This window comes from Rhincodon typus, chromosome 7, assembly GCF_021869965.1.
Source record: "Rhincodon typus isolate 14 chromosome 7, sRhiTyp1.1, whole genome shotgun sequence".
NCBI classification, from domain to species: Eukaryota; Metazoa; Chordata; class Chondrichthyes; order Orectolobiformes; family Rhincodontidae; genus Rhincodon; species Rhincodon typus.
Genome location: NC_063338.1, coordinates 38011512 through 38032853, shown reverse-complemented (window position 1 = coordinate 38032853; position 21342 = coordinate 38011512).

Below are 21342 nucleotides of genomic sequence, written 5' to 3'. Positions count from 1 at the left end.
TCCCCAAATTTTGCTATTTCACATCTCTCTGCAGTTCTACTAACTTGTTTCTTGCTCTAATCTCTTGCATTCTTGGTGACAGTATGGCATGTTCACCTAATTTGGTGACATATGTACATTTAGATAGTTTAGCTAAACCCTCATCAGCCACAGATATAGGCTGGATTTCTCTTGCCATCACTTTGTTGGGCTGTGTAAGGACAGCACAGAATTAAAACTATTTGAAAAGCACCATTACGCTTGGGCACAGCCTAAGCGTCGCTTGGTTGGTTTCATATCTGGAGAAATGACAGTGAGGTCTGGCATTTCTACAAGTTGTGTCTCAATGAGCTCCATTATTCTGAGCTGTAATTTTTAACTTCTCACTCTTCGTGGCTGGATTACTGCATCTTTTTAAAATTTCCCCTGGACCACCAGGGATTTTAAGCTTTACTCATGGAACCTCCAATGTCTGGTCACTCATTGCTGAACTCTGATCCTGGACCACTCCCACAGATCAGTGCCTGTTGATGTAATCTAAATCTGCTGCTCATTTTCCTTCTCTAGGGAGTTGCTAACTCTACTGTTACAACATGTCTCTTACCAGGTCCGACATGCTTTTACCATTTTACAATTTACTTCCTTGTTGAGGATTGCCACAGGAGTTTCTTTGCAGTGTTCTTAAATCTTCAGCTTTTCCCTGTCACTGATGGTGCTGGATGAACAGGTGACATAGAGCTGTTTCTGAAGATCTCACACCACTGTTTGCTATGTGTTCTGTCAACATTCAAACCAAATTTACACTGCTGCTTACCATGTTATCTGGGCATGTCAGCTCACCACACTATATGAGCTGCTGCTTATGATGAAGTTTTCTGCCCCAGCCTTTAAGTGTAGAAAATGGCAAGGCCTGCTTGGTCTAGTGTGCTCAAGCAAAACTATTTCCTGACCAAACTAGATGAGTCTTTCTCAGTTAACAAGACATCAGCCCAGGTTTTCCAATGGCCAGACAGTCGCTGTTCCATTGTAAAAGTGAGATGCACATGGGAAACCTGTGGAATCCCCATCATAGCACACTTCTGAAGGGAATTTCTTGGAAATTGAAATTTTCACTGGGCAATGCCATTTAAATCAGAGACTTTAGAGGGTTCTGATTAAATTAAGTAAAATAGCTATTCAGGAAATTTAGACAATCAAAGACATAGTCCATCTCCTGAGCAACTATTCAACTGACAGTGTGGTTACCTCAAACTACTACTCTCCAGACCTCTTGCAACCTCATTCTCCCTGGACTCTGAACTGACACCCTGCTCAGCACTCAAACAAACACCCATCTTTCTGACCCATTCCCTAACCCTTGCACCCTAGTTCTACCCATTTGGCATCTTACCCACCTGAAACCCTACCTCGTACCTTCTTGATATGTTATCCCACCTGGCATACTACCTCCAACACCTTACCGCTACCTACTTGGCATCCCACCCACCTGGCATGATGCCCCCTAGGTACCCTTTCCCTCCTGACAACCTAGCCCCTTCCCATGTGGCACACTAACCTTCTAGTAACCTAACCTCACACTTATGTTATGTATTTAACATTTGAGAGCAGATGTTAAAATGGTTGTCTGTGATTTTTGACCTTTAAATTTCATAATATGGCAACTCACTGCTTTGAAAAGGGGGAACTGTTTACTTTTCCTGCTAGTTCTGCACTATTTGAGAAATGGTAGAAATTGAAGTATGGCTCTGTGTTTTTGAAGAAGCCTTGATCACAATCCCCTGTCAAAAATGCAGAGCTCTTTCATTTTGTGAACCAGGGTCAGAGTGGTAAGTTGTGTGAATTTGTGTCTTCTTGGAAAATTCAGCCCATATTTTATTGCATGTTACCAATTAGTTATGGGCTACATTGATATTGTCGCAAAGATATTGAGGAGGACCAAATTTAAGATCTCACTCCTTCATGATCCTTAATTGTTGTGCCCAAAAGTCCATATGCAATCATCATGGTGGGCTGTGTTTATGGCACTCCTCAGTATTAACTCTCCCAGCTCCAGATACAATATGTATGTCCAAATAAATCCTTTATTCATAGACTTCTAGAAGGCATTCAATAACACACAACATGGTGACTTCTTGGGAAGATAGAAACCTATGAAATTAAGGGTAGTATGGATACGGAATTGGATAGAGTGCCAGATAGGTTGTGTTTAAATGGAATTTTTTTTCTTGGAGTGTGGTTTACAGCGATTTTCCCCAACAGTCATTTTGGATATATTCTTCTTTGGAATATTTACTAAAAGAACAAACTTGGATACAGGGAGCAGGATTACAATATTGGAAATGATACAAACTTTGACAGTGTGTCATAGTGACATAGATTGTTGCTAACTTCAAGATAACATAGACAAGATGGTGCAGTGTGCAATAGCATGACAGATGGAGTTTAATGCAGAGAAATAAAAACTGATGCACATTGGAAAGACTAATATAGAAATATAGTACTCTGGAAATGACACAATTTTGAAAACTATAGATGAGCACAGAGATCTTGGTATCCATATACAACAACAATGTTAATTTATATAGTGCTTTAATTTAATAAAATATCCAAAGCACTTCAGAAGAGGAGGATAAAACAAAATTTGACAGCAAGCCACATGAATAGATATTAGGGCAGCTGACCAAATGCTTGCACAAAGACATATGTTTTAATGAGTTATAAAAAAGTCAAGAGAGGCAGAGAGGCCAACAGCATTAGCAAAGAAATTACAATATCAATGATTTGTATTTTATAGCATGTTTGACATTTTAAATTATCCAAGCCACATTGCTGGAGTATTAGAAAACAAAGTTTGGCACCAAATCACATAGAGAGATTTTGGAGCGGAAAGATAAGATTTAAGTAATGTTTTATAGCAGCAAATGTGAGGTAGAGAGGGAAAGACATTTATGGAGGGAATTACAGAGCTTAGAGTCTTGGCAGCTGAATAGCTGATCACCACTGGTGACAATTAAAACCAGGGATGGCCAAGAAGCCAGAATTAGAAGAGCATTGAGATCTTGGATGGCTGTAGGGTTGGATAAAATCATAAAGACATGCAAGGACAATGAGGTATTTAAAAACAAAGATAATAAGTTTAAAATGAGGTGTTGCTTAACAGGGAACCAATATGGGCCATGAGGCTAGGGTCACTGGGCAAATAGGACTTGGTCTGAGTTAGGACAAGGGATATAGATTATCGGATGATATTCTTCAGGCTTCAGCAGATCTTCAGGATAGAAGGTGAATTAAGGACTCTATTGATTCTGTTAGGTAAGCTATTGGGGTAATAAAAATGTCAATTAAGAACTGCTTTAATCTTCATTTCTGGCTTTGTAAACCAGGAAACCTGTTTCCTAAACTAATAGTGCTTCACCAGGATCACTAAACCTGGGAAGATTTCGATTCATGCATTTGTAGCATTTCAGTCATGGCCACTGAGAAGCTGCTGTCTGAAGAACTTATTTTCTCAGAGAATGTCCTTGCTGCTTTCCAGGTGACTTGCAAAACCCTTCACCTGTTTGGCACCTCATTCACCTTCACCGGCACTTCCATCATGTCATCCTTCCACACAGCATGGGAGCAACTGATGCATGCTTTGTCTTGCACCCCTCCAGAGGGATAAGGTCACCACCATCACCAATCTCTCTAACAGCAGCCAAAGCACCAGCTGCCTTTTTCTCAGTGACACGGCCTCCAGAAGGCAGATGGAATGGTCACAGATTTCCAGCTGGGAGAAGGTGAGATCCCAAAGCAGGCTCCACAGATAGTGGGTCAACCCTCTCGATATGTCTGAGTGTCAATGCCACAGGAGGTTCTTGCTGTCACAACAGCTTGCCACTGATACATGCAATGACTTGGAACAAGAGCCTCTTCCCACTGGAGCAGGAAGGAGTGCAAAGCTGACGACGGTGCCCGTGACTGAAGGCCCACCCTATCTCAGGGCTCTGCATTTTGCAAAGTTGTGCGCTCTCCTCTGCAATAAGTGAATGTTACAAGTGTCCAAATTGGTTTGTGTGAAGCAGAAGGAAGGACTGCGTTGGTGAGGAATGACTGTGAGCCATAGGTGAGAGAAAGCAATAGGATGTCAGTGAGTGAAATCTGAAAATCTTCCTGAAGACCTCATCCTCTCAGTGCACTCTCTTCAGGCACAATCCTGCTGCTGACCTCCATCCAGGCCAATGTTGCCTTCTTTCTCCCTCTCTGGGAGAGTTCAGTTCACTGCAGCCCCTCTGATCCCACAGTAAGATGTTCAGGTAAATGTGAGTGCCCCAGAAATAGCCTCCTTTCCTGCTTTTTGTTGCAGCTTGAAAAATCTAAGAGCTTGTGAGCCCTTGTAACCCATACTGCAGTCCCTTTAATTAGCTATCCTTCCTTTGACAGAACGGACATGCCATTCCACTCAAACGCTCTAATTTATTGGGCAACTCAAAGATGGAATCCTAATCTTGTGGCTCAGATAAAGAGCTACTGTTTTATTTGTCTATTAGGTAAAAAGTTACCTGACCCCAAAATGGGTCTAATCTTCAAACAACAAGATTTTGCCAACGAGTCCAAATACTGTATACCTGTGCTGCTGAATTAAGAACAGTTGCCTCTTAATTTTTGTTTCCTTTTTTAAATGCACAGCCAACTTCAATTGCAGTGAAAAATGAACAATGCGATTAGTAACGGTATATCCTTCTCCTTACACTGTGTATCACTCACATCCAAACAATGTACGGCTTGATTGTAAATGTTGTCCGACTGAATGAAAGAACATTTGGAACACACTGCCACCTGCTGAAATCTCCTAGTCTGCAGTGTAAAGCTCCAGAGGCCAGTGTCTACATTAGGAAATGATTTTTCTCTTGTCAGAGTTCATTCTTATGTAATGTAGCCTTTATTTTCACAGTACCAAGGTCTAGTTTTTGGACATTATTGAAAGTAAAGATAGCACTGACTGCAAGTGAAAATGCATTCATTCCAGGCACAGTTTATGGGCAATGCTGGTTATCAGCTGGATGATCAGAAGGAACAGAATGCATCCACAACAGCGCACTGGGAAATGGAGGAAAGCTGCAGAGTGTCTGTACTGCACTCATCCAAACACCAGAAGGGGAATTGGGAGTTGTTATTCTGCAGGACTATGCTGAATAAATTTTTTGCAAATAAATAACCTGTGTTTATAAAGACAAACACAAAATATTAGCGATGAATGTAGTTCATGAATATTAATAAGACATTTGCAGATAATTCTGGAGAATCAAGAAAGAATTCATCAGGTAGGAATATAATGCATCAGCGTCTGTTTGTTATGCATATCTCACTTAATTGTGTGCCATCAATTAATAACTACAGACCCAGTGTATCCCTGAAGTCTATTTCCATCCAAATAACAACGCATTTCTTCTCATAATATGATCTGGGGACTACTTCACAAATCCCCATTCAACATAAACAGTGACCCTACTTCTGTTCTTTCAAGATGATCGAAATCATTTGCTCGTGTGTTATGCTTGGATTTTAATATAATCTATACTACACAAAAGTAATTTGAGACTTGCTTAATGGACTGATACTATAATTCTTGGCCCTCATCCTCCTTCACCTGCTGAAAGGTGGCTTCGTTCACTTTTTAATAAAATGAGGCCAGCCAACACAGCATACACGAATTTGTTTATCTTGTAGACATTTGCTAAACATTTAAGGCAAAAATATGATTTGATCATGTATTCTATCTTGTAAAGAATAAATAAATTAAAAATACACCTCACTGACTTTTATACTGAGAATCACTGATCTGTGCAGTTGCTGAATCAGACCAAGGTTTGCTCTCGGCCTGGTCTGTTCTCATCTTGAGGTAAACTGGTCAAGGTCTTATCTGCATGCACTTGGCAGAACCTGTTGGTGACCAACAAATGCTTCTCTATACCTTTGTTACCTACAAGTCCAGAAAGTTTAGCTTTTGAATTTTGACACCTTTCACATTTTGTGACTGTTCAGGGCTATTTAACTTAATGACTGCACAGCTGCAATGACAGTTGTGGTCATACGAATTCATTTTCCTTTGACATGTGTCATATAAGCACTGACATAAACCTGTTTCTGTACTGTGAATCCAATGACGTGGAAAATGTTCCATACAGCACTCATTTTGGACTTGTTATGCCCTGACAAGATGTAGACACGTTTCTGGTCAAAGAAGTGCCACCTGTCATATTGTCACTCAGGGAAATCAAACTCCGTGATCGCCTGTAACAAAGAAGGGAAATCATTTACTCAATGTAAACCAAGGAGGAGCAGGATTTGAAATCCATAATACACTATTACATAGTCTGTGTTACAGTCCTGTCACTTCTGGCTTGAGTCTTTCCATTATCTCAGACAGAATACCAAATGCTCTCCAACAGTGACACTAAGCATCCCAACTCTGACCCTAATTCCCAACCCCAGTCCTAAACCATGCCATATCCTAATCCCACCCTGATTCCCTACTCCGTCCCCTCAGCCTAACCCTCAACCCATTGCCATGAAGCCTGATCCATACTCCAAACCTTATCGCTGACTCAAATCTATACACAATCCCTAATTCCGGGACACACAATTCCTGAACCTATATTCCTTGCAACTCTGAACGTAAATGACACACTTGACTCTCACATTCAAAGGGTTTCTGCAATCCTAGCAACATCCTTTTTTGGTATGGTGGTTCACAGGCAGGCCTGTTGGTTGGTGTTGTATGTTGCACAAAGGAAAATGGCTAATTTGTTGAAAGTCAACCATTACAGCCCAGGACATTGCTTCAAAGATTCTTCAGAACAATGTCTTAGGCCCAACATCAATAGTAACTTTACCAGTGGCATTCTCTGAACAACAGGTCAAAATTGATAACTGCGCATTGATCAGTATCATTTGTGACTCTGCAGGTATTGAGGCAGTCAGTATTGCCAGGCAGTAAGCATTCAGATTTGAGCTGATCATGTGACAAGTAATTTTTGTGCCACACAAGATCCAAGCAATTAGCATTTCTGAGAGGAGAGTATCTAACTATATCTTAACATTCAGTGGCATTGCCATCATGCCACTATCAATATCCCAGGGATTTTCAGTGAACAGGAATGTGACTGGATAAACTATATAAATGATCTGCTTACAAGAGTAGATCAGGGTCTGGGAATTATCAGCAAGTAACTCATCTCCTGACTCCTCTAACCTTGTCTTCTATCTACAAAGCACAAGTCAGAACTATGGTGGAATACTTCCTACTCGCCTGGGTGAGTTCAGTTCCAACTTCAGTTCCATTCAAGAACTCATACCATCCAGAACAAAGCAGACAGCTTGATCAGCATCTCATCCAACAACTTAAGATTCACTCCCTCCACCACTGACTGTGTCAGCAGTGTATACAATCTACAAATGAATTGCAGCAATGTATCAAGTCTTCTTTGACAGCATCTTTCAAATACATGACCTCCATCACCTAGAAGAACAAGAGCAGAAGATATATGGGAGCACCATCTACAAGTACTCCTCCAAGCCACACACCATCCTGATTTTGATATCACCATTAAGTTTAGACATTCTTAAATGCACAATTGGCAGTTAAATTATACATTGCCAGGCAGTACAGTATATATTGAAAAGAAAGGAATTGCACAAAACAGATTCTCCAAACTCCTAGAAATACTTCTCTGGATTTCAAACCCAGAGGACATAGGTTTAAGGTAAGAGGGGAAAGATTTAAAACGGACCTGAGGGCTAACATTTTCACGCAGAGGGTGGTACGTGTAAGGAACAAGCTTCCAGAGGAAGTGATAGAGGTGAGCACAATTATAACATTTAAAACGCATCTGGATGGCTGCGTAAATAGGAAGGGTTTAGAGGGGTATGGGCCAAATGCTGGCAAATGGGACCAGGTCAGATTAGGATGTCTGGTCAGCGTGGACAAATTGGACTGAAGGGTCTGTTTCTGTGCTGTTATGACTCTATGATTCTAAGATTCTATAACTGAAAACCAAAGGATACTCCCCTACTTTGCCAAGGAAGGCATCAATAGAAGTAATCTCTATGGTTAGTGATTTCGTGGCGGTCAGTGAATGCATCTTTGCTGGATCCCAGACCAGTGCCCAAACTTTATTGTTGACATTCCAGACAAGATCACCAAGTTGTATTATGATCTGGTTAGGGACCAATAATCTTTATTTTTAATGTAGGCAAAAGCTTAAATCTGGGAGTCTTACCGAGAGAATAAAGGCACAACATTCCACAGATTTGAACAAATAATAATACTTTTCCATACAGTTTAGAACGGTAATATGATCTATAATATATTGACAATTTGCTGATCTGGCCTTGAAACTCCCTCTCCAGAGTGTTCCATCATAGACTGCCTTAACGTCTGTTCCTCTTCTCATCGATCACACCCCATCCCAGATTCATGTTCATCTTGACTCCAAAACTGCACTCCAGTACCTTTGGGCAAGCACAACTTTTCACCCATAGCTGGCTTCACAAAGCTGAAAGACAAAGCTGTCCCTGGTAATCTTGCTCAGTTGTGTGAAGCACATCCTGCTTGTGGCTTTCCAATACCCGGCTGCACTTAACTATTCAGGCTCACAGATTTCTTGTAGAGCCTCAGCTTGTGGCAAAACAGAACCAGCAACCTTCCCACATTTCCAGATCCCCAGGATTTCCTGTTTGTCCTAACTGCACAGAGCTACTTAACTTTATCCTTGTCCGTGCAATGAGTTTCCTATAATGCTGGATACACATTTATTATGGCGCAAAAGGACTCCTGTAACTTCATAACATAATCTGGCTTGAATGACTTAGATACCAATATATTTTAATGACAATACATTTTATTCAGCTCAGCTACAGGAACTTTCTGCAGGACTTGCTCAGCATCATGTTCTAATATCAAACACATTCAACTGCTTCATCAATGACCTTCCCTCCATCATAAGGTCAGAAGCGTGAATGTTCACTGATGATTGAACAATGCTCACCACCACTTGTAACTTCTCAGTTGCTGAAGTATTCCCTGTCTATGTGCTGCAAAATTTTGATAACAGGCTTGTGCTGATATGTAACGAGAAACATTCATCAAGTGTCAGTTTCAGGCAATCACCATTTCCAATAAAAGAGAAACTAACAATCTCATCTTGATATTCAATTACATTAACATTGCTTAATCAACCACTATCAACATCCTGGGGATTACTATTGACAAGAAACTGAACTGGACCAGCCGCATAATTACTAGGCCATGAGAGCAGATCTGAAACTGGGAATTCAGCAGTGAGTAACTTATCTACTGACTCCTAAAATTTTGCCCACCATTTGGGCACATGTGAGGAGAATGATGGACTTCTCTCCACTTGTTTGGATGAATGCAGCTCCAACAACATTCAGGAAGTTTAACACCATCCATATAAAAGCTGCCAGATTGATTTATACCTCACCAAGGACATTAATCATTCATTCCCTCCACCAATGGAACACAGTGACAGTGGTGCATACAATATATCAAATGCACAACTGCAACAAGCTAAAACTCCATGGTGACACATTCTAAGCCCGCAAACTCTATCATCTGGAAGGACGAGGGCAGCGTGCACAAAGGAACACCACACAAGAAAATTCCCCATCATTTCACAGCATCCTGACACAGAAATATAACATTGTTGCTGGCTCAAAATTCTGGAGCTCTCTCCCTAAACAGCAGCAATTGGCAACAAATGCTGACCTCGCCAGCACCACCGCATAGAATTGCTGAAGTGTGTAAACAAGCTTATCTCTTTAATAAATAAAACTAAATCTGTGTGCCATTGCAAACTTCAAATTTAATAGATGTTAAGCTTTACAGTGAGCCCTGTTCTGGAATATGGAATTTGCATCAGCCTTTGAATATTCTGACATATCACTTTACCTAATTACATTCCAGAAAGATTATTTATATGACCTAAACTTTCTTGGTCAAAGGGCGTATGGAGTTTCCAATAACTTTCAAATGTTAAATAGGCAAAATTCTAACAGTATGATCTTTTTATGTTTACAATTTAGCATTTTACTGCCAACAATGTATTTTAGACCAAATCACTCACTCAGGGTCAAGAAATTTGCATCTCCTGTGCTAATTCATATTTGTTTGATAATTTTACAAATTGGGAGATGAAAGGTTTGCCTGCCAGTCACCCAGTTTAGAAAGACAGTGGAGCAAAACTCTAAAAAAACACAATGGATTATATTTCAGTAGCTGTTTTTGAATAGCAGAGGACAGTGAATGAGACATTAATTTGTGACAAGAAGACATTTCTTTCATCATCTCAGAATACAGTGCCAGTGAAAACTCAAATTGAAATAACAACTGTTCATTGAGAATTCAAAGATACTGACAGAGTCTGCTACTTCTGAGGATAACAAGTGAACTATTTCTTATGACCAAGATGGGAGCACATGGGAGGAGTGCTCTGTCTTTCTTTAGCCACAATACTCTGTGGTCACAATACAATTCTGAGGAAGGGTCACCGGACCTGAAACCTTAACTCTGATTTCTCTTCACAGATGGTGCCAGACCTGCTGAGCTTTTCCAGCAACTTCTGTTTTTGTTTCTGATTTACAGCATCCACAGTTCTTTCAGTTTTTAAATATTTTAACCATTTTCCATAATGGCCAATCATGTGTTTCCTCTACATTAAACTTTGAAAAATATAGTCCACCAATCAGGTAAATGCAACAAATGTATTCAATACAAATGCAGGAACTGGTTACCACATGCAGTTTGTAATATTAAACTATAAATGTTTAACTTTCTAAATAACACACACAAATGCAAACACTTGAAGTGTACTTTTGAAAGAGGAAGATACAAACTATGACTCTCATCAAACTGCAGTTTTTTCTCCCATCATCGTCAAAGGCTGAGATAACTACTAGGTGATTACAGTCTAGTTTGTAATAGATTTCTCCCTTTTAAATCCATCCCTTTGAGGTTTCCTTGTCAGCTCATTAGTTGTGATGTCTGTCTTGCCAGCCAGCCACTGAATTTACACGTGCAGCTAGTCTTTGGCTGTTTTTATCTTAACACGTGAATAATTAAAACTTCATAATGTCTATAAGTACATCCAGGGGTACCCCATTATCATTACACTTGTTAAAACATGTTCCAACATTCTTTCATAGACTCAAAAGGAAAGCAGTCCAGGTACCCTTTATACTGAAGTCCACAAAAAAAAGCCTTCATAACATGTTATACAACAGCATTCTCAGGTTAAACATCTAACACATTAAGATCCCAAGTACTTTTTAACCTTTGTTTTCTTTGTGTATACCGTACACTTTCCCTTTTAAACTGGTTGCAGATTTGTATTTGGTTGTACAGTGCAAGGAACTAAAAAGTATTGAAAAATATCTTTACATAGTGGAAAGCTATCATGTATGTGTGTATGTGTGTGTATGTGTGTGTGTGTGTGTTTGTGTGTTTGTGTGTTTGTGTGTTGCTTAATAAAATTCCTCTTTCTTTCACCCCAAAAAAACTTTGTCACTGGTTCATTCATTTTCTAGCAAACTACATTTTAATTGAAGTGTGATAACTGTGTGTAAAAATAAAACAAAAACATTTGTTGCTACAGCCAAGAAAGGGTTAAAAAGGGAGTTGATTTTGCCTCAATTACAATAATAATTATAATATTGAATCAGAAGAAGATGAAATTAGACTGAAGCTGCCATGCCATATACACAAAACTTTATAGTAGGAATTTGTTAAATCTGAACTGTTATAACTCTCTTATTTTAACATAGTTACGGAAAAAGAAAGGACAAGTTCACAGGTTAAGGTGCTAAACTGGAGCAGGGCCAATTTTAGGGCCATTAGGCAGGATCTAGCAGAGGTCGATTGGGTGAGTCTGTTTCAAGGAAAAGGAAGTTTTTAAAAGTGTGATATCAAGAGTCCAGGGACAGTGTGTCCCTGTTAGGGTGAAGGGAAAAGCTGGCAGATTTAGGAATCCCTGGCTGCTGAGGGATATTGTGGCTCTGGTCAGGAAAAAGAAGAAGGCATACATTGGGTTTAAGCTATCACGCTCAAGTGAATCCCTAGATGACAACAAAAAGTGTAGGAGCACACTTAACAGGGAAATCAGAAGAGCAAAAAGAAGGAATGAGATGGATCTGACAGATAAGGTTAAAGATAATCCCAAGAGGTTTTATAGCTATATTAAGAGTAAAAGGGTGGCTAGGGAGACAATAGGTCCCCTTAAAGATCAGCATGGCTGTCTATGTGTGGAGCCACAGGAGATGGGGGAGATTTTTAATGAATGTTTCTCCTCAGTGTTTACTGAGGAGAGAATCATTGATGCTTTGGAAATAAGGGAACAAGTGGGGATGTTTTGGATTGCATGCACATTACCAGAGAGGAGGTGTTTGCAGCCTTAAAGTGCATTAAAGTGGGCCTGATCAAGTCCATCCTCAGGCATTGTGGGAGGCTAGGGAAGAAATTGCGGAGGCCCTTGCAGAGATTTTTGTTTCATCTTTAGCCACTCGTGAAGCTCCAGAAGACTAGAAGGTGGCTAATGTTGTTCCATTGTTTAAGAAAGGTAGCAAAGACAAGCTAGGGTTCTACAAGCCAGTGAGCCTGACATCAGTGGTGTGTGAGTTATTGGAGAGGATACTGAGGGACAGGATCAACCAACATTTGGATAGTCAAGGTCTGATTAGGGATAGTCTGCATGGATTTGTGCACAGGAAGTCATGTCTGACAAATCTTTTAGGGTCTTTCAAAGAGGTAACCAAGGGAATGGATGAGGGTACGGCAGTGGATGTTGTCTATATGGACCTTAGTAAGGCCTTTGACAAGGTTCCACATGGCAGGCTAGTCATGAAGGTTAGGTCGCATGGGATTCAGGGAGAGCTGGCTAATTGGATTCAAAATTGGCTCGATGGTAGGAAGCAGAGGGTGATGTTTGAAGGTTGTTTCTCGGACTGGAGACCTGTGACTAGTGGTGTACCACAAGGGTTGGTGCTGGGACCTTTGCTATTTGTTATTTACATAAATGATGTGGATGTGAATGTACAAGTTATGATTAGTAAGTTTGTGGATGGTACAAAATTAGGATCTATCATTGATTGCGAAGAAGGTTATCAAAAATTACAGCGGGTTCTTGGTCAGATCGGAAGTGGGCTGAGGATTGGCAAATGCAATTCAATGCAAATAAATGTGAGGTGTTGCACTTTGGAAAGTCAAACCAAGGTCGGACTTATACAGTAAATGGTAAGGCCCTGAGGAGTATTGTGGAACAGAGGAACTTAAGAGAACAAGTACATAGTTCGTTGAAAGTGACGTCACAGGTGGACAGGGTGGTGAAGAAAGCATTTAGCATGCTGGCCTTCATTGTTCAAGGCATTGAGGATAGGAGTTGGGACGTTATGTTACAGTTGCATAAGTCGTTGGTGAAGCCGTACTTGGAGTATTATGTACAGTTTTGGTCACCCTGTTATGGGAAAGACATAGTTAAACTGGAAAGTGTGCAAAGAAGATTTACGAAGATGTTGCCAGGACTAGAAGGCCTGAGTTATAGGGAGAGGCTGGCCAGGATAGGACTTTATTCCTTGGAACCTAAGAGAATGATGGGTGACCTTATTGAGGTGTATAAAATCATGAGGGGCATAGATGAGATGAATGCACATAGTCTTTTTCCCAGAGATGGGGAATTGAAAACTAAACGGCATAGGTTTAAGGTGAGAGGGGATAGACTTAAGAAGGATTTGAGGGGCAACTTCATGCAGAGAGTGATGCGTTTCTGAAATGGATTGCTGGAGAAAGTGTTTGAGGCAGGTACAAAAACAACATTTAAGAAACATTTGCATAGGTACATAGATGGGAAGGGTTTAGAGGGATATGGACCAAATGCAGGCAATTGGAACTAGTTGAGTGGGCACCATGGTCAGCCTGGACCAGTTTAGGCTGAAGTGCCTGTTTCCTTGCTGTATTACTGTATGACTCTATGATTCTATAAACAAGCTTTACTAAGTAGTTAGCACATTATCATTGTATGCATACATATGTATTGTATTTTGGTCTGTGCTAATTATTATGTCTTACATGTTTTCATTGTAAATGAAGTTGAAGGGTTCTTTACACAGTCAACCCTTGATTGATGTGATAATATTTGACAATTTGAATAGATTTTGAGCAATTAGCATAAGTCTATATTAAATGTAGCTAACAGACTATTGTTGGTGTTTACTCTTTGCCCCTAATCTCTGCAATTCTGTAAAGATATTGAGAAAACCTGATGTTTCTCAGTCATAGAAAATAAACTGTTCTTAAGGAAGCTGTTATTAACAGTTTGGATTGTAAGGAATTTTTCAAAATAAACGGTTTAGTAAAGTAAAATCCAAATACCAGGGGGTTTGAGGATACCAGACGAATTATTTCAGCATATATAGTTAATGAAAGAAAACTACTACAGTGCTTTGTAATTAAATGCTTCATGAGGAGTAAAGCAGCTTATTAATAAGGCAGCCTGAAGATTAAAATGTGTGGTTGCAGATTTGTATTTGGTTGTACAGTGCAAGGAACTAAAAAGTATTGAAAGATATCTTTACATTGCGGAAAGCTAAAGCTGCTTATTTCTGAACAGCATTCTTTATGAGATTATTTTAAAGATTATATCATTTTAATAATTGAATTTAAGAAGTGGAAGGGCATTTCTAATACTGGTATGCTGATCTTTTATTTTGCCTGCTTCTTGACTCATTATATTTGGCAGTAACTAGAATGGAAAGTAGAGATCAGCATTGTAATAATCCAAAACCTATTTCTAAGCCCTCAGTTGCCTGAGATTTAAAAGGTAATACTTTTGGAGCTAATCATATGAGAAAGGCAACAGTTTAGAAGCTAAACTGGGAGAACAAAGTGACTAATACTATATTCTGCATTCTGTTCTTAACATAATATTCTGCATTCTCTTCTATTTCCCTGTTGTACATATGTAAGGTGTCCGGTTAGCACACAAAACAATACTTTTCACTGTATCTTGATACATGTGGCAATAATAAATCATATCAAATCAACTACTGCCCGCTACCCACCCAATGGTATAATATCTTAATAAACTAGTCAGATCTACAAAGGAGAAGGCAAAGAGTAAGAACCAAAAAGAAAAAAAGGATGGTACATTTTGGCCCAGATTTTGGTCTAGATTTGTACTTAATAGACATCTACATTATTGATTTTTTGGCCTCAGAGGATTACTTACAGCTAAACCTAATTCATTGGTAACACATATCTTTGGGCATGCTTACATTGTATTTATTTTTCCTTTTCTTTTTCCAATTATTCTGTCCTTCCAGGAAGTTGCAGAATAGAGTGATTATGCCTGGAATCCAGGAATTGTCCTCAATTTCAATCAATGTTTTCCCCAAATCAGCCTATGTTGCTCAGGAGGATGCATGATTGAAATGCAATGAATGTGCTCTCTTTAAAAATTTAGAATTTGGTAGAGTTAATTCGACAACTGATTTTTACTAACTACCTGGCTCTGACAAAATCAATTTATCTTAGCAAGGTACTTCTGCTTATTTGTCGAATCACAGTCTAAAGTAATTCAGATGACAGAGCCAAGGAAATTCAACTTACCCTCAAATCTGAGGCAAAAAAAAAGTGATGCAATTATATTCAAGCATCAAAGTAGACTGATTTCAGGCCACACTGTTTTCTTCAATTTGTTCCCTCCATTCTCCTTTGCAAATGTTGACTACTTTAATAGAATACAATTCCTTGCTGGGTAATCACCATACAGTGCTGTCTCCAAATGAGCATTCATGGTGAGAGCAAACGATTCATCTATAGTGGCCAGCACTGCTGAGCTTAATCTTGCCATGTATCCACATGAATTTCTAGTAAGGGTTATTGGGCTGTAATTAGGTGGTCCAACATCACAGTTTATTGCGTGAATCTGAAGCTGCTAACACTGTATGGCTCAGAAACACTTCAACTAACCTGACTCAAATTGGTGTATACTGTTAGTGGAGAAAGTGAAGTATTCAAATTGGGATTAGTAGATGTTACTCCATGTGTGCAGCGTGTTCATTTGCAAGGCACTCTCCTTTGGGTAGCCAAAGCCTCCTATATTTCAGGTAGTAGAGATAAAGATAGGCCATTCTATTCCTTTGACCATGTTCTGCCATTCAATTAGGCCAGGATTAATCTGTAATATGGTTCAATTTACCTGCTTTTGTTCTGAATCCAATGAAAACCTATTGATCTCAGTCTTGAATTTTCCATTGACAGGGCAAAGCAGTCATTTTGGAGAAAGTGTTCCAGATGTCCCCCAAGTTTCCTTTCACTCCTAAAACATTAACTCTATGGTTAAGATTATTTCTTCTTGTTCTGAATATGTCCACCTGATGAAGTCATTTTTATGGCCTAAAAATCAGATTACAACACAAGTGGCTGCATTAGGTGCAAAAAAAACTTGCATACCTGAGTAATAGTGTCCTTTTATTATAATACTTGCAAAACCATTAACATTTAAACTTTGAAAAGCCATTGACTAACTGGAAGATATTAGGATTTTAATTTTTTTAGACAGAAGCAAAATTTGTTGTATGTATAAAACATTTCCTAGTTAGAACAAAGATGAGGAGAAATTTCTTTTTTCAGAGCATAATGAATCTGGGGAGTTTGTTACCAAACAGAGAAATAAAGATTGGCTCATTAAGTAGTTTCAAGGCTGAGGAAGATACATTTTTTATCAGAAAGGGAATATGTGGAACAAAGCAGAAAAGTTGAATTGAGGATTATCAGATCAACCATGATCTCATAGAATACAGAATAGACTTGATAGGCTGAATGGCTTACTTCTGCTCTATGTCTTATGGTCTTAAGGAAAGCAAGCACTACTAACAGGACTAGAGTTTAAAGCTATCTATGCTATTAGTTCAGTTTTACTTTTACTCCCCTCCTCCCCACCCACAAGGTCCATTCACTTGCCCTGGGACAAAGCCAAAGGTATGCTACAGCCCTTTGGAATTCACATGGATCCTCCAGAGTTTTCCAGATTTTCTCTGAAGTATAAATATCATGGGGATCTTACCATCAGATTCTGGCTAAACAATCTTCCCATTTTTCTTCAGAACCTTATGACCATATGCTTCTCACCTCAAACTCAAACTGCATTTTTGTTTCAATTCACTCACAGGATGTGGGCTAGGATTTATTGCTAGGCCAGCATTTATCTCCCATTCTTTATTGCATAGATGGTAGTTAAAAGTCAACCACATTGCTGTGGGTCCGGAGTCATATGTAGGCCAGATCAGGTAAGGATGGTTTCCTTCCCTAAAGGACATCAGTGAATCAGATGGAATTTTCCAACAATCAATGATGGTTTTGTGGTCATTGATAGGACCTTAATTCCAGATTCCTTATTGAACTCGAATTCCACCATTTCTGTGGCAGGATTTGAACACAGCTCTGTAGAGCAATATTTGAGTTTCTGAATTAACAGTCTAGAGATAATACCACTAGGCTATTTCCTCCCTTATTCTCCAAGCTAATTGCTTAAATTTCACTGTGAGGGTCACTACAGATTTCTTCCTTTAGTTTCAAGCTAGATAATCCTTTCAGTGGTCTTTTCCCTTATGAACTTTAAATAAATTGTAACCTACATGAGACTAAATCTACAAATGCCTCCTGTGAAAAACACACAGATAAATTAAACCAAAGAACAATTTATACTCTGCAGCAATTTCTATGGCAATGTGGCATGCTTTGAGTCAATACAGTGTGAAGCTGGAGGAACACAACAGGTCAGGCAGCATCAGAGGAGCAGGAAAGTCAATGTTTTGGGCCTGGACCCTTCATCATGAGTCTTGATGAAGGTTCCAGGCCCGAAACATCAATTCTCCTGCTCCTCTGATGCTGCCTGACCTGCGGTGTTCCTCCAGCTCCACACTCTATCGACTCTGACTCCAGCATCTGCAGTTCTTGTTATCTCTGAGTGGCTCTGAGTGGGATTTTCGAGGCAGAAATTAAAATGAACTATTTTAACAAACAAAATCAAAAACATTTACTTTATGACCCATATGTACAATTTATATCTCTAATGGATATAATTGTCTGCTCTTCAGGATGCTTGGTTCCACTAAGGTGCAGAAATGTCTCATAAATTGTTTAAGATCTTTTCATGTCCAACTGTGACCATGTAAGGTAAACCCAAATTACATTCTAATTGTAATTAACTCGCGTTTATTTGATTTGCTTTCACTTTAGGTTTGGTTTAGTAGGTTCTTATTCAGGTTACATTTAACACTTTACTTCCCTAAAAAGGTACAATCCTAAAACTAAAAGTTATACCTCCAAAACACATGAAATATGAATCACATATTTGCAACACCAGGCAGCATATTTGCCCTGCATGTTCATTATGAGTCAAGCTTGTTAACCAATGCTATCTATCTTTTTAACTGACTATGCGCTGTTTGGGACTTCAAATGGGGTATATTTGATATTGTTTAAAGAGACCTAAGATTTCTTAAAGAAAAGTGCATTCAAGCTGCAGACATCAGGGAAGCATTTCCAAGGAGGGAAATAGCTGCTTGATGTGTAGATCATGCTCCAGATTCTTCAATGGTTTGGAAGTGCTGATTCACACATTGGATGGAGGGGAGTTCTGGTCCCTGTAGAGACAAAAAGCCCTTGAGGTAAAAGTTCTGCTGCCAATGGGAAAATGTCACAGATTTAGTCACTGCCTGGAATTTGGCTCCTAACTTGTGGCTTCAATGACCAGAGTTATCACCTTAAGAATTCAGTTTTCTGGTGCTCAACTAATGGTTTCATCACCCCATCCTTAATATTCACAATAATCTCCTCCAACACTTGCCTTTGCTTCTCCACAATGACTGCCCTGCACCTTCTTCTCCTCGTATAAATACTCCTCATCTTTGCAACATTCACTTCTCCAGAGTACGATGTGTCTGAATAAAGCTAATGTTTTCCTTATCTCTGTAGATTCAGTAAATATACTTTAGCAGCACGATGAGACCAAGAATATTATACACACTAAGCATTCCACCACGGGAAGCACATTGTCTAGATTCCTCACATGAAAGAACACGTTTTGTTCTTTCTTGCTGGAGAAGATCACTCAGGGATCCAGACAGTAGACCGTCTGTGGATGAGGACAAGACCAACTGCATAACCTCAAAGTAAGTTTCATCATGGATAGGGACAGTGTCATTGCCATGGTGTGGCTCCTGGTGACACTGGGAAGTTGTTGAATAAGATTTCTTCATATTTTATCTCTTTATCACCTTTTACTCCTATCTCATGTTACTCCTTATTCTGCAGTTGCTTTCACTGGCCACTTCCCTCTCACTGCACTTACTTTACACTAAAAGCTAACCCTTGTCCCTCTCTTCAATTCCCAGTGCTGAGCATGTGAAGATAGCTCTGCTGGCAGGGACTCTGATGCTGTGTTTGGACCTCAGGCTACCAAAAAAGGCTGACATGCTTATGTTGGAAAGTTGTACTTTTCTAAGCGGTTTTCCCATGTATGCGTCCACAATATTGCAGAGCATGGAGGCATCCAGTTTCAATTTGTATCAAGGCCAATGTAGACTGAGTGATTAGCTTCATCACGTAACAGAACTGACCATTACCATGGAGCTTCCTGATTGCTCCAATAACTGGCATCTCATATTTTTGGGGCCCAGTGTCAATACCCTATCCTTTGTACTTGCACAGCATCTTGGCATTGTTGACGCATATCCTCAGTTGAGTGGTCTTAGCTTCAGGGGAGAGGCATCTGCTGTTGTCTATCTGCATGTTAATATGCTTTCTCCCTGGTATCTACTCAGCCATGATTCCTTTTTGCTGCTCAGCCAGCTGAGCTATATTATTCCAGTCCACGCCAAGATGCTGCTGCAGTTTGCACCCAATCCTTCAAGTCCTAGAGCTGCTTGAAGTCACTGACCAGTCATCTGAAATGTTCTCAATGGCAGCTCAGCAGTGTTCCAGCTACCAAGCTGCAGTCAATGGGGAAATGTGTGCCAGGAAAACTGTGATACGTGCCGAAGAATGCAAGGCAGGCTCTAAAGGCATGCAGAATTCATAACAAGTTCTCTGAACTGTTGGCTACTGAAGGCACTTGGTTGATTAATGAATTCATTTTGCTCTGGATTTGGGGTAAGGTGAATGTAGGGCCTTCGGCTGGACTAAATGAAGAGTCATAGAGTCATACAGAACGGAAACAGGCCCTTTGGCCCAAACCGTGCATGCCAACCAGCTTTCCTAAACTGAACTATTCCCATTTGCTTTCATTTGGCCCATATCCTTCTAAACCTTTCCTATTCATGTACCTATCCAAATGTCTTTTAAATGTTGTTTAAATGTCGCCTCTACCACTTCCTCTGGCAGCTCGTTCCATATAAGCACCATCTTCTGTGTAACACATGAATAGTGGTTTTAAAGACAATGATAAGGACTGGAATATTGGAATTGAGAGGGATGGTTCACACGAAGAGCCCCTTGGTGAACAACTGTTTGCAAACTCCAGCTTCTAGAGCCCCTGGCAGTTGATACTTATCCTGCCTTTCTTTCTTTTTATGTTTCATCTCCTGATCCGGTTGCATCACTTGCTTTCCAGGTTAGTGTTAAGGGCTAGTGCCTCATAACGGCAAAGTTAAGGATCATGCTGCAGATAACCACCGATGTGTTTGCCACAGTATTGCTAACATTCATTGTTTAGGCCCACCACCTTGAAGAGAATAGATGCAAAATTAGAAGGAAATGAGACAACATGCAGATTTTAATTATACAGACTTGTTCAAAATTGCTAATTTCTCTAAATGAATTCAAATTGACTGAATCGACCAATATTTTTGTCTTTTGCATGAACCACTTCCAATAGCTCCACCTGGCAATATTAATGTTTCACACAGGGTAAATGGCAGTTTAGTTAGTTGTGCCCGGTCATATCTGGGTAATATTCGCTTCATGGTTTTTCACATGCTCTCCTCCCTAAAAGCTTCCTTCAGCTGCAATGGTGGGGGAGTGAAATACTGTTTTGAAGGTCATGTTGATCTCCATCCATTGAACAGAAAGCTGTGCCTATGTTAGGTATGCCCACAACAGCAGGTACTTACATTCTTTTTTAGTTGGACTTAAGCCAGCTTTCTACTTTACGATTGCATTGGAAGAAAGGACCTACGATTTTTATGGTTCCATTTTGGCTTGGATTCAATGTCATACTGCTCAGTCATTCCTGTACTTTGGTGCAGGTGTATGCACTTCATCAGGCCTTCACGTTTGAGCATGCAATGGTAGTGTTCACCCAACATACA